At 56.7% G+C, this 14,634-nt stretch overlaps 1 protein-coding gene across 1 annotated transcript in view; it reads right to left on the bottom strand.

The window, feature by feature from the left end:
- The window catches only part of SLC6A1 (solute carrier family 6 member 1), a 39,985-nt gene extending 26,460 nt beyond the window's left edge, over nucleotides 1-13,525 (bottom strand). Inside the window, exon 1 of the mRNA XM_027522741.1 lies at nucleotides 13,349-13,525. The gene's annotated coding sequence lies outside the window, so the exon portion shown is untranslated. The remainder of the gene's footprint in view (nucleotides 1-13,348) is intronic.
- Between the last annotated feature and the right edge of the window lie 1,109 nt (nucleotides 13,526-14,634).

Raw genomic sequence — 14,634 nt, forward strand, 5'->3', positions numbered from 1 at the left:
TCCTGGAGCAAGAACAGCGATCATGCCAAAGGTTTATCTGGTGGTTTAGTTCAGTGGGCTTCCCTGAGAGCTCAGTTGGTAAAGGATCTGCCTGCAATGCAGAAGACCCCAGTTCAATTCCTGGGTCAGGAAGATCCACTGGAGACAGCATAGGCTACCCACTCCAGTATTCTTGGGCTTCCCTTGTGGCTCAGCTGGTAAAGAATCTGCCTGCAAGGTGGGAGACCTGGGTTTGATCCCCAGGTTGGGAAGTTGCCTGGAGAAGGGAAAGGCTACCCACTCCAGTATTCTGGCCTGGAGAATTCCATGGACTGTATCATCCATGGGGTCGCAAAGAGGCGGACACGACTGAGCAAGCTTCATGCATCTCACGGATGCTCGTCTTTAATTCTCGCAGAGACAGAGACTGACGGCGATAGGACTTGCCCAAGTCCACGATCTGGAGCCATCTGCTCAATTCCCATGCTTTTAACCTCTCCCCCACCCCCCCCATCCCACAGTAAGGAGACAAGGATGAGATAGTTGGATGGCATCACCAACTCAATGGACACGAGTCTGAGCAAACTCCAGGAGATAGTGGAGGACAGGGAAGCCCGCAGCCCATGGGGTGGCAGAGTTGGACACGACTGAGTGACTGAACAGCAACCCCACGGCAAGCACTGAGCGGGGGGGACTTGGGGACCTTTGAAAGAAGGGAGATTTGATCTGATGGTGACATGGCAAGAACCCATCTGCTGAGTATGTGGTGGGGCGGAGGGACAGTGCCTGAGCTGGGACTGGGGGTGGGGGCGATGGGGAAGGCCCAGTCCCTCTACACAACCTGCCTTCTGTCCTGACGAGTTAACTGATCCTTCTACCCTGTCTCTCCAGCTCCACTGGTCCTCTCTGCACCAATGGGACCTGGGTCTTCATGTTGCTCTGCTCCCTGCCACGGCAGCTCACAAAGTACCCGACACACACACACACACACACGCTCTCCTGAGTCCCACCGTGCGGACATTGCTATCACAAGTCCTCGAGAAACATCGGCTGCGGAGAAGGTGGCGCCCCTCCCGTTGCCAAAGCAGGGGTGTGCTGGTGAGCTTGAACAACGGGCTCTCCAGAAAGCAAGGGACCGGCCCAGCTGGGAGTTTCTGCTGATTTCTGAAGGGTCTGTGTTCCCGCCCCGGCAGGGTCAGGGTCCACTGTGAGGTCACAGGATCAGAAGAGATGCGCTCACTCAGTGAGCCTTGCAGGTTCTTGATTGCTTCCTGTAAGGAAAGCCTCAGACACCAAAGATGAGGTTTAGAAGGAGAGAGAGAGAGACTGGAGAAGAGCAGCAGAAGGACAGGGAGAAGGCGCCAGAAGGAAGAGAAGGGAGGAGAGGGAAGGAAGGAAGGAAGGGAGCAGGGAGACCCGGGGCGCTGCTGGTTTCCTCTTTGCCCTGCTCTGGTGACCTCCTGGGACCTGCCTGAGACCTGCCTGAGACACCAGGGAGGGAAGGGGCCTGTGTGTGCATGTCCACTCGCTCACTCGTGTCTGACCCTTTGCAGGCCCCATGAAGTGCAGCCCACCAGGCTCCTCTGTCTATGGGATTCTCCAGGCAAGAATACTGGAGTGGGTTGCCATTTCCTTCTGCAGGGGATCTTCCTGCCCAGGGACTGAACCCGCAGTCTCTTCCATCTCCTGCCATCAGCAGGCGGGCAGGCAGATTCTTTACCACTAGCGCCACCCGCGAAGCCCAAGACACTGAAGAGGGAGAGGAGGGAGGAAGCCAAAGTTTCAGAGACCCAGGCAGAATCCAAGGAGGCAAGTGGCTGAAAAGCTGAGACTGCAACCAGGTCGCGGGGCTTCCCTCCCCACAGCTTCCTCCAGCTGTCCTAACTGGCTGAGCCAGGGTGGGCTCCAGGCACCCCTGAGAACCACCGGATCTCTCATCGCGCCACCCCCCTATGCCCCCCGCCCCACTTCCTCCACCTGGTGTGGGGAATGCTGGAGGCTCTGCTCCAGGGGACACCCCTGAAAAGCAACCCCTGCTCCCCTGGCCAGAAAGGATGAATTCGGATCAGGAAACAGAGTGACAAGACACCCGCCTGGCATTCTTTTCACACTGCTCTTTGCCTTGGAAGGCATGCTGAGAAAACCAAGGGTTAAAGGAGCCTTCCCTCCTGTTCAAGACGTGCTTGAAGGACTCTGAAGGGCATAAGGATGAAGGCCCTTTAAGAACTCAGATTCGGGAAGAAGCAAAGCACAATACTGTGGGGACTGGTGGAACTAAACGGTTTTTAGTCCCCCGCAGATGCACAGCTGGCGTGGAATGCTGACCCCGTGCCACAGGACGGGACTTTTGTGACAGTGGGCAGCTCCGTGGTTCCCTTACCAAGTGTCCACAACCTGTGACCCTGCTTCCTCCTCTGGACACCTCTGCAGACTTTCTCAGCCCCGCTCTAGAGATGCACGCGCCGAAGTCCCGAAGACAAACTAGATTAAGATCACACAAAGTCATCGTAAGAACTACCAGGGATCTCAGATCGCCTGCCCGTGGGCCAGAACAGGCCCACACGTGTGTCTGGCTGAGCACTTTGGGGACGGGGAGAAGGTGCGTATGTACCCGTTTATGACAAGGCCCCCCACAACGGTCACCTTGCTCCTGACCTCTTAACTCAGTTCTTTGACCCACCCAGACCTCCATGGCCTTCGAGTTTGCAATTCTAATATATAGGGCACAGTCTAGTCATGCCAGACAGCTCCTTCTCAAAGTGGTCGGAGGAGGGGTCATTGTTGCCCCTTTCCTAAGAAATATGAAGAATTTGGGGGAGGCTGGTTAAAAAAGCGAGGTCAGCATTACGAGTTTATATTTGGGAAACAACAAATCCTATTGTTCTTTTAATACAGCTCAGATGGATTTTAAAAAATCTGGAGAGACACTGCTTTAGGATATTTTTCAAGAATGAGAAGGCTGTGTATTTTCAGTTGATTAAGGGTCAGATTCCTGGGTCTCAAGTATTTCCTACAAGAGAAAGCCAATTTTGTTTTTGAAAGACTCCCAACGAGTGCTCACTTTAGCCAAGGCATCTATTCTTGATTCATTCACCAAGCTTTCTAAAGAAATCTTCCTCATATGAATACCCAAACCCCATTTCTGTCAGGAAAAAAAATCCCATGTAGGGAGAAGAAACCATCCATTTGGGGAAATGAGATTTTTATTGAGAAAATGGTCTTAAGTCCCAGGAACAATGAAGAAATTCATGAGTAACTTCCGCTCAGGAGGTCAAGGGTATTCAGAAGTTTATTTGTCAAGAGCCAGGATGGAATAGGGCAGTGTTTAAGGGCACTGGCCCTGAGGGTGAGAAAACCTGGTTTTCAGTCTGAGTTCAGAAGCTGCATGAAAGCGAAACCTCTCAAATACGGAGGTGACAATGTCTACTTTTACGGCCAGTATGAGGATTACCTGGGGAGACTATGAAAAGTGGTCCACACAGAGCCTGGTACGTACTAAATACTTGTTACCTGGCAGAAATTATAATATATCAACTGATTAGGGCTACTATTCTTGTTTTTTCAAGATATGGGAAAGAAGTCCCAGGCAGGACCCACAGTTATCTTAACCCACAGGCAGTTGATAAAAGAGCACGGTGAAGCCACTGTCAATGCCGACCACACCAAATTCTCAGAGCAAACTGCTCACTAAACATGGTCCCCAAGTGGACACGGGGACCTATCCCTGCAATTAGCACATCTGCTCAAACCTCCTTAAGTGTCAACTGTCTTCATCTGTCCATGGAATGATCTCCCAACCCTCTCCCGCCTACCGAGGGTGGAACAGTCAGAGTCTGGGGGTGGGGGGGGTGGGGGGCTTGGGCTCACTGCTTTGCACACACCCCGGCATCCAGCCTTAGGAGCAGCAGCGAGCAGACGACCCACCCTCTCCGGGGAATCCAGGACCAGGTTGCTTCTCTGGGGGTGGACGTGCTCAGACAGGTTAGCTGGAACAAACAAAATGGTCGCTTGCCTCTAAGTCATTAGGATCCTAGCTCTCCGCCGTGCTTTTGAAACAGCCAAACCCCAAGGCCAGCACCCTCTTTCTGCTTCCTAAATGGAGTGGGGCTGTCTGCCAGCTCGCCTCCCCTCTTTGCCAGCATGCAAATAATGTACTTTGGGGTTCCTCGGGGCGTTAACCCCATGCTCCCCGACCCCCAAGTAGGGAAGGGAGTATACTGCCCCAGCTGTTCGGGATGGAAAGATGAAGAGCGTGGGTGAGTGTTTATTTTCCACGGGCTCACCTGGAGAGCGGCACACAACAGACACGACTCCCCCAGCCTGGTGTGTGCCCAGGTTTTCAGGCTCGGTACGTTTACAGCAAGGTATACACCGATCATGCCCTCCAAACACAGAGTACTTACGCGTGTTTTTAATGATGGAAGCTGTGGGTTTGTCCTGGTGACATTCACTAAGCCTGCAATGAAGATCCCCGTTATTTACTGCTCTTCTACTCATTTTGGCCAGTTTCACTCTTCCTACCATCTACATGTACTCTTTCTACACCGTATCTTACAAGCCCATATATGGTTGGGAACATACCTGTCTAGCCTCTTCCCTTTGGCTGATGCTCAGCAGTGGGGCCTGGTGCTCTGCCTACCCACCCTATTTGGTCTCATAACAATCGTGTGAGGTTGATCTGTTCATATCCCCATTTTGCAGGTGAGGACACTGAGGCTCAGAGAGGTAAGGTGACTTGCTCAGGGTCACGCAGCTAGGAAGTGTGAGGGGGGCTTTGGACTTACTGTTTCCCATTCCTCTTGGGCTAGAATTGTTGCTCCCAGCCCATCAGAAGCTCCGTGTTTCAGAGTCTCCTCAACAGTCTCTAGAGAGGTCTGGGTACTCCGAGTACAGTGTCCCCAGCTCACCCACTGCCCTCCCCTTGGCTGTACCTCTCCCAGGGCTTCCGTAGCCCAGACTCCCTGCAGGCACCGGAGTTTTGAAGCCCAGCTCCATCTCATGCACAGGTGTGTGACCTGGTGAAGTCATTTCACCCCTCTGCACCTCACTCTGCACCTCCACAAATGAAGGAAATTACCCCGTCCTGCAAGGCTGCCTCAAGGATGCTTCCAGACAAAGCCAGTTTCCCTGCAGCTATCCCCACCCCCCACCCCCAGCCTCTTTTCTGGAGAAGCTTGAGCCCTAGACACGGTCCCCTCCACTCACTCCATCACTCGCTCGAGCGGCTCCCGAATCAGCATTCAACACACATCATTCTGCCTTGTGCAACGCCATTATCTCCCGAGGACACAGGCTCCGTTGTCATGGCAACCAGAGTCCTTCCACCAACTCTATTTAATAATTTTTCAACAGCGGCGCTGGGCTTGGGGCAGGGGAAGGAGCACTGGGTTAGGGGTTAGGAGCTCCGGGTCCTAGCACCTGTGGGCCTCGGACCCCGCCGCTTTAGGCCTCAGTTTACCCACCTATAACAGAGGTATCTGAAATTGGTGGCTTTTATGACTTTCCCTGGCCTAGAATAACCTCAGAGACTGATTTCAAGGTCCAAGAAGCAGGAGGCAGGGAACCAGAGTGACTGGGGAGGTCTGAAGGTTCGAGTGACACTTTCAATCCACAGGAAGAATCAGAAGCGGCCTTTGGTGATCAGACCCTCTCCTACTGCCCCTGCAATGCCACTTTTCAGACATTTCTGCAATCTCTTGACCTGCCACAGTCAGGGCTAGGGTTCATGCAGAGACAGGCTTGCCTGCAGTCATCACAGCCCTCACTGTGCCCGATGTGTTGCTGTTTAGTCTCTAAGTCATGTCCAACTCTTCTGGGACTCCATGGACTGTAGCTCACCAGGCTCCTCTATCCATGGGGTTTTCCAGGCAAGAATATTGGAGTGGGTTGCCATGCCCTCCTCCAGAGGACTTTCCCAAGCCAGGGATTGAACCCACGTCTCCTGAATTGGCAGGTGGGTTCTTCACCACTGAGTCACGTGGGAAGAAACCTCAAACCCAATTTGCGGATGTACAAACCGAGGCAAAGGAGCCCATGAGCACCAGCAAGAAAGAAGCTCAGCTCCTGGAAAGGCTAGGCTGGCGGTGCCCAGGAAGCAAGCCAGTCCCCCTGCCTTGCCCTTCTACCCCATTCAGCCCACGACGGGCCAGCTCCGGCCCCCACCTGTGCAGCCTCTGGCTCCCCCTCAAGCAGTCACAGAAACAAGCAAAAGCAAGAACTAAGTACTTGCTCTGCGTCCCCGACTACGTGGGGCACCGCAGACCTCAGAAGACGGCGTTTCTGCTCTCGGCTTATCTGCATGACCCACAGTAGGGCCTAGCACACAGTACGTGCTCAAAGCTTTATTTGGTCCCGTTATTGGCCCACATCGGCCTCTGACCACCCTCCTCCCCAAAGGTCTCTAAAGAAAATCTCCCAGAGCAGCCACCAACGTCTCAGCTCCAAGGAGCTGCTGCGGACCCCATGCTGGGGAGGGGGGCTTTGTGACTCCCGGCTGGCTCCAGGGTTGGGGAGGCGGCGGCTCTGCCTTGGCACAGGCTGATGGCACTGCTTTCGGGCACAGCCGCTGCCAGCCCAGCGGCGCTATTTAACTCCTCTGGGGCTGGCGTTTCCATTTAATGCCCGCGGCATAATTAACAGTGCTGCATCTGCTCTGTCATTACTGGCACTCTCTGCCGTTTGGAGAAAGGGCCCTTATATTCCGTCATTAGTCTCGGGGAGGCTGTCATGGGGGAAATGGAGGAGGAAGTGGGGCATGCAGCCTGCCTTTCCCCGCTCGGAGAGCTGGCACCGGGCGCACGGAGCGGCCGATCGACGCGTCCAGTCCAAAGCCCTTGGCTTTATGGACAGAGAAAGGGGAAGGACCTGATTGGGTAAGGACCCAGCCCACCATTCCTCAGGCTCCCAGGCAGCCCACATGGGAGGTGGCGCTCCCCACCACTTCCTGGGGTCTACAAGCCCAGGCCACGGGTCTCCGTCAGCAGGATGGAACAACCTGGGCAACCAGGAGAGCGCCCTGGGCTCGGTCACCTACTGAAGACCCCAGAACATGGTTTATAAAATACTGGGCTTGGTGCCTGCATCAAAAGGCAGAGCTCAGAACTGGGGGTCCGATGCATCTGATGAATTGGTGACACGGTGCAGAGCCAATCTGTTAAAAGAGTGTCCGTGCAATACAGTAAGTGCATTCAGATTCCTTCAGGAAGACTACTTCTTCCCCACCCCCAAGCCCACGTACAAAAACCATAGGTGGGTCCCTGACCACAAGCTCTGGAGACAGCCAACAGGAGTGCTAAGAGGCACGAGGCTCAGGTGGCCACGAGGGCCGGACGCAGGATGGGGAGCACACAGCACGTGGGAAGCGGCTGCCTCTGGCCGCGGTCACTTTTGTGCTGGCTCCCCCCACGACGATCCCACCTGGGTGCTCCCCAGAGGCAGCAGATGGCATGGGAAGGCACAGTGGGCTGGCACCAGCAAGACCTGGGCTTGAACTCTGCAGTATAACTAGGGAGTAGCAACCCCACCTCCATCGACCTTGGGGTCGTCCTCCGGCCGATGGGGACGGCACCGTGGTCCCCTGGCACTGTTCTCACCACCTCGGGCGGGCCACAGTCGATGCCTGGGAGGTGCTCCAGCCTCACTGGTCAGGGTTGGGCTGGCCACGCGGCCAGGGGACATGTCAAACCCTCAAGTTCCCCCGGCCTCCCCCAGACCTCTTCCTATTCCACAACCTTCAGCGTGGGCAGCAGTCCGAGGGAAGAAGGAAGTGGGTAGTGTCCAGGGCAAGTGGTTTCCATCCCCTACCCACCCCTTCCCTTCCCTCTTGGTCAGGCATAACTCTGAGCCACACGGCAGGTCCCAAACCACCCTGAGGCTCACATGCAAACACTTGCCCACAACTTTCCAGGCTACCAAGGCCCTCAGATCCTTCCGGATGATCTCACGGGGCCCCTGGAGCTCAAATCCGTGTAGATGAGCACTGGTGTGCTTGTGCACCTGAGAGCAAGCATCCTTCTTGTCCCCAGGCACTGCCACTGCTCAGGCGCCCCGGCCAAACAAGTCCACTTCAGACCCCAACTGGATACAATGGACGGCATGTCAGCGGCGGGCCAGAGCTCAGGGCAGGCAAGAACAGGATCTGCAGCCCTTTCCTCCAAAACCTCAACCGTGCCTTTCCACGCTGTCTGGCAGGCTCGACGCCAGTGCTGTGACCTGCCTCCCACAAAGGTTCCTTCCAAGGGGCTCCCTGATGAACTGGGATTTGGGCTTAGGAAAGGTGACTCCCCTCAACTGGGAAACCAGAGGTCAGGCTGAGGCTGTGCAGGGCTTGCTGAGCCCCTGTTTCCCCATCCAAAAAGTGGAGATAGATACCAATGGAAACGATAATAATATTACTTTCACCTGGAGCTCCCAGCTAGTGCAAACTTCAACAGAAAGCACATCATGCACGTCTGTGTAAGCATTAAGTGTGTGCGTATTTCACATGTGTGCAAAGAGGCTGCATTTGAGTCAAGGTCATTCCGATAAGGGCTTTCTGAGACGTCACTTACAGAAAATGACTCTTTTTGTTGGACAGAGGACTCTGTCAGGGACCATATTTTCTTCCCCTGGAATAGTTCAGACAGGAGCAAGAGAAAGAACAACTACAAGAGAGTTTTTTTTTCTTTTTGTACACTGTGAAGTGTTCTGATGACTGACTGATGAACTGCTCTCAGGACTAAGTTCCAGAAGACCGCAATACTGACACCAAATGTCACTGTTCACCCTCCTTGTGGCCGCTGCCTTCTCCCTGCACAGAACCTCCTCACCAAACAATAAGGCCATGAAAGCAACCTGCTGTCAGTGTCTTTCGGGGCATCTCTGACCTTGAATGTCCCTCTGGCCAGAACGCAGTTGTCTCCAGAGCTGGCAGGCGACACCGATCTTGCAGACACCATGCAGCTGACAGGTGGGCAGAGCTGCAGATCACTGTCCGAAGCAGCCACTAACTCGTGCACCCTCCAGCCCGGCCTGCCTGCCACGATGCCATCAGGCCCCAGAAGCTGGGGACCCCCTTCTGCAGCCAGGAGGGCCCCTGGCACCCTAATGTGGCCGGTTCCACCTAGCTGCACAACCCCCTGCCTGCACAGGGCTCCAGCCAATCGCTCCGCAAGACCTGGCCTCCTTGTAATTTCCAATTTGTAAGAAAGGTAAAAATAGAAGGCCATTCGCTGCAGGCAGCTCGCATCAAATCGCATGCCACTTTGGTGTCATGTCAGATCACGGTAAACAGAGCTGATGGCTTCCTCAGCTGCTCCCGGGGACTTCCAGAGCAGCAAGAAGGTGGTGACAAGTTGGGGTTGGGGGGAGCACCTGAGAGTCAGGGCAATGTGGCTGGGTGCACGATATCAACACCAGCTTTAAGTGAATCTAAAGCACAGTTCACAAATATGCTGTATATTACGGGGGCACCTGGGCATGAACCCCAGTTCTGCCACTTAGCAGCCAAGGGACCTTGGGTACAAATTCCTCTCTCTGTACCTCAACCTCCCCAGCTAGCAAAGAGCAGCGATCACACTACCAGCTTCCTGAGCTGGGGCAAAGCTCAATTGATGGGATGAACTGCAAGGTGCTTCCTAACGGGCAGCTCCTTAAACAGGGTGTCATGGTCCTGGCCACGCAGTCAGGGTCAGGGCCTTCTCCGTGGCAGGGGCGTCAGTACCACGTGGCTGCACCTGGGCTCCCGGGCCAGCTCCTAGCCCAGTGGTCTTGCAGCTGGTGCCTTCACCTCTCTCCGTCCCAGTTTCCTCATCGGTCCAGGGACCATTCCACTATGGAGCTCACGAGGTTTTGTGGAAACGAGACACAGTTCTATCAGGAAGGCACACAGCACAGCCCCCTGGCATATCACTAACTCTTAGCCGTGACTGTTTATTGATGAGATTATCACTGGAACCACATTTCGTGGAGTTTCTTTTTTTCTCCTGTTTATGACTGAATCCAAGTCTGTGCTGAAATATCACAGCTTGCATTCACACCTACGGTCCGTGCCAGGCAACCCTGTCTCCGCTATTAGCCGGCTCCCTGCTCATTCCATCTCTACCTCTGCTCTGGAGGCCCTCAGGTGAGCTCAGAGTAAAGATGTTAGATGTTCGTAAGGCTCACAAAGGCACATTTCCCGGGAAGCCCTATCTTGGGGTCCACATGGGGCTTCCCAGCATTTCCTCAAGTACCATGCCCTTTCCCACCACCTTCCAGAGAATGGGTAGCACCAAGTGCACCCCCCCAGCCCACCCCGGTCCTGGGCTCACTTGGGGAGCTGGCGCCAGGGATGCCACAGAGCAGCAGCTGAGCATCTGATGTTCTTGCTGGGGGCCTGGGGGGACTTGCAGGGGCTCTTTGCAGTTGCTTTCATCATGGCAGGCATGCTCTGCCTGCCGTTCAAGCAGCTTGGCCTGGCTGAATGAAGGGGCAGTCCTGACACAGGCAAAGGGCAGCACACACTTCTCTGTCCCCACCTGGGGCTCAGGTGATTAAGAGCCTCTGGCTGGGTTTGGTATTGGAGCCCTGGCTGGGCTTCTAGAGGGCTCAGGTGATCAAAGGGAAGAAGTGCTAGGCCGGCTTCAGGCCAGGTGACACGGAGGGGCTTGGGTACCACCCTCCCGCTCTCAAGACAAAGAGGGTAGACTTTGGGATGCTGGGGGGCTGGAGGCAGCAGGCGCAAGGATTGATCAACTGGGGTTGATGCTTGGCTTGTGATCCACACACCGCAAGGGACAAAAAGACATTTCTAAATTCCAAGTGACTTGGGACATCTCAGCTACTGAGCTCATAGCCAAGTGCGGGAACAGCGTCTTTATGTGCAGGCAAGAAGCCGCCTGATGCTGTGCTTTACTGAAAGCTGCTCTCAGCATATGCTGGGAAGGCAGGGGAGCAGCCACTGCTTGGATGGTGGCCCGGAGGGGCCTCACTGTCAGTCATCCTGACCATCGCCCCACCACCTTGCTTTGTGGAGGTGAAAGCAAGGCCCAGAGACCTATCAACAGGACAAAGCATTGGCCTGGAGGTGAGAAGAAGAGTGGGATTCAAACCTCTGCCCTGCCTCCTCCTGGCTGTGTGACCTTGGGCAAGTCACGTTCCCTTTCTGTCCCGCAGGTTCCTCACCTCTGAACTGGGGGGTTAGAACAGTACCTGCTGCACAAGGTCACTGCAGGAATCACAAGCTGGGGACCCGGCAGCTTTCAATACTCCGTCCCCACCTCCCCAAATAGACGAGAACTTACCCAAGGTCACCTGTGGAAAGAGGCCGCAGCCCTGCTCAAAGCCCATTCTTCCCGGGTTTGTTCCTGGCTGTGGTCTCAGAGGCTGTATTTCATGGCCTTCCTGCTCAGTGATACAGGGAGGCCCACGCTCACACTGTCCTCACCTTCCATCCGTGCTGGCTTTATTCTAAGATCCTTACTGAGCGCCTGCAACGTCCTGGGCGACTGCATTGGAGTCACAGCATTGGAGCTCCAGGTTGCCATGCACGTGAGAACCAGGGACAGACGGAGCAACTGTGCTTCTTTCAGCTTTGAGGGACCTGCTCCTTCCTTGTCTTGACCCTCTGCATTTCCTCCTCCTTGGCCTCTAGAAGCCCCCTGCCAGCCCCATCCTGAGATCCTAGGGGGCCCTGCCTCTCACCGAGCCTCCAGCCAGGACTGAACAGGCAGAGTGTCAGCAGAGACGGTTCCCGTTTCCCCCCTGCAGCTGCCGCCTCTCTCCTGTAATTCTCAAGGCTCGCGCCACGCTACAGATGCCCTGCCAGACAAGCTGGGTTTCCTCCCGCTGCCGGGGACTCACGGTTCGTCCTCTAAGGACTGGCCATTGAGTCAGTGCTTGGCTGGGTAGAGAGCGGTTTCTTTGTTTGCAGCCTGCCTAACAGTTTCTTCCTGAGGCTCAAGGGAGGCTCAGCCATTTTGCCCCATTGCCCTGGGAAAAGGTCCCTCTCACTTGTCCAGGGACCTGCAGCCTCCTCTGCCTTTGGGGTGGGGAGTCTGGGGCTGCTCTGCCAGGACAAGGGCAGGGGCTGGGTCAACTCTTCACTGAGACAGCCAAGAGGCAGAGGACACATGCCTGCGGTTCCCACTGACATCCTTTGTTCTGGAATTTCAGAGTTGGGGTACTGCATTTCACGCTATCTTATGAATGCATTTCCTCCAAAGTTCCCAATGAGAGAATCTAGGCCATATCCAACACCCAACACCCTCCTCTCTCACCGAACACCCATCAGGATTGACCCGAGTCGGCTCACTTAGCCTGACAGAGTCTCTGATTTGGGGGTGTCACCAAAGCTCAGGAGCCATTTTATTCAGTGCCCCCTCCCCAGTTCTTCATGAAGAGAAGGCTGAGCTTCCTGGGACAGGACAGAGAGCTCCAGCCCCATATCAGGCAGACACTGGGCATTATAACTGGGCTTTTAAAACCCTAATTTTCTCCCCGGGGATTCACGTCTGTTTGGAGAGGAGATCAGCTCAGAGCCTCCGTGTGGGGCTGCCGGATCTGGGTTCCTTAGCCGAAAAGCAAGCTAAGCTAGAGCACAGCATCTGTAGATGCCAGCCATGGGGACATGGGGGTACAAGAGGACCCCCCTATGGAGACCTGCTGATCATTGTCCCGGGGGGTGGCAGGGTCTCCTCTTTTTCCAGTGTCCAGAAAATAAATGTCAGAATGTAAGGCAAGAAGACAGACACAGTCTTCAAACCTCAGGGACGCCCCCCTTCCCCCAATCCTACACTGCTCGGAGAGCGCGGCTCGGACTTATGTGCGCTCAGCTCAAGCCCAAGCTGCGGTGTGCTTTCTAGCCAACGTTTCTTGAGAGCTTAAGCTGCCGAAGACAGAAAGGAAGTGTCCCATTCCCCAGTCGCCTGGTCCCCGGAGCCCGCAGGGAACAGAAGAGGGGCCCAGCTCGACCTCGGCGCAGCTGACCCCACAAGGAGAAGTGGCGCACGGCTCGCCAAACGCTATCATTCTTTCCCGGGTCTCCCGCCGTCCCCTGGGGGGTGAACCGGGCGCTTCGACGGCTCCAGCAGAATTCAGAGTCAGCTGGGGGTGGGGTGGGGGGCCAAGGGGCCCGCGACCTCTTGGAAAAAAGCCGGAGATTTTGGTGACCCTCGTGGGTGCTCCCCCGGCCCCCTCGCGCATCCCAGAGGGATAGCCCGGGTGCGCGTCGACTCGGAGCGGCGCCTCGGGCTCCTTCCTGTGGGCCCGAGGCCGGGCGAGGCGCGGGGGTGTGGAAACTCGGCGAGCCCGACCCCATCCCGCCCGGCCCGCAGCAGTAGCTCTGGGCGCCCGGCCTCGCCGTCCGGCTGTCCCGGACTCGGCGCCCCGACGCCGGCCGCCCCTCTCCTACCTGCGGCCGGGGCTGCGCTGCCCGCGGCGGGCGCTGCGCGGGCAGCTCGGCCGCTCCGGTGCGCTCCGGGCGCGGGGCCGCTCCGGGCTCGGGCCGCGCTGCGCTCCCGGGTTCCTCCGTTCCTCCGCTCCGCGCTTCTCGCCCGCAACCTCGCCGCGCGCTAGGTCTTCCGAGGGCGGGCGCGGGGACGCGGCGAGGAGAGGGGCGGGGAGCGCTGGGGGCGGGGCCGGGGCGCGGGAGCCCGCCCAGCCCGGGGAGGGGCGCCGCCTCGCCGGCCGCGCCGCCCCGCCCTCCGGCCCCTTCATCCCGCCCCCTTCCTTCCCCTCCTCGTCTCCCCTCTCGCTTTTCCCGCTTCCGTTCCTCTCTCCCCATCTCCCCTGTTTCCACCCCCACGCCCCGCGTCCTCTCCTTTTCTTCTCTCTTCTCTGCCCCGCCCCATCCGCCTCGCCCGCTCCCCTCTCCCCCCGCCCGCCTCACGCTCCTTCTTCCTTCCCCTTCAGTCTGGTGGTGTCTTGCCTGGTTCGGCCCGGCTGTCTGGGTCTCTGGGTCCCAGTCCTTTGCCACAAGGATTTCCCTCGGGGCTTTTCTCCTTCCAGCCCTGCCGATCTGCTTCTGTCTCTCTTCTCTATCACCTTCTTCTCTCCCCGTAGGTCGCCAGGCCCCCTTGCGGGGTGGATGGAGGGTGCGTCCCTGCCCCCTCTCTGCTCTCCTCCCAGGGGCAGCCCCCCCTGCCCCGCCCCGCCTCCATGCCTGCACACGCCTCCATGCCTGCTAACACCGGGAAGTTTTTGAGCTGGAGCGCCCAGGCTCTGGGTCCCAGGCTGGATGCGTGCACGTGGCAGGGAGGTGCGGCTTGGGGAGGACTCCCTGTCTGCTGCCGGGAGGTAGGGTGATGGTGGTGGTAGAGACACAACTGGCTCAGTGTGTGGATGGACAGATGGATACACAGATGATTAAGAATGGAAACACAGCCTGGAGCAACACCCGGGGATGGGAGCTGAGCGCGCCCCACCCCCACCCCCCAGATACCCACCCTCCTTCCGGGTCTTGGGGTTTGAGAGGTCCTCCACAGAGACACCTCTTTCCCAGTCAATGCTCACCCCGTGCCTGAGGCCTCCCTCCCTTCCCCTTGACCCCTGACCCCTTTCATAAAGACTCCTGGTATTGGGGCTGCGACTGTCCTTCCCTCCAGGTTCCCCAAGGACTCACAGAAAGGATCTCCTCTCTCGAGCCTACTCTTTGCCTCCTCTCTCTGGCCCCAGGGCTGGCATTTGCCAATAGACTTG

The sequence above is a fragment of the Bos indicus x Bos taurus genome, chromosome 22 (genome assembly GCF_003369695.1).
Source record: "Bos indicus x Bos taurus breed Angus x Brahman F1 hybrid chromosome 22, Bos_hybrid_MaternalHap_v2.0, whole genome shotgun sequence".
NCBI lineage: Eukaryota > Metazoa > Chordata > Mammalia > Artiodactyla > Bovidae > Bos > Bos indicus x Bos taurus.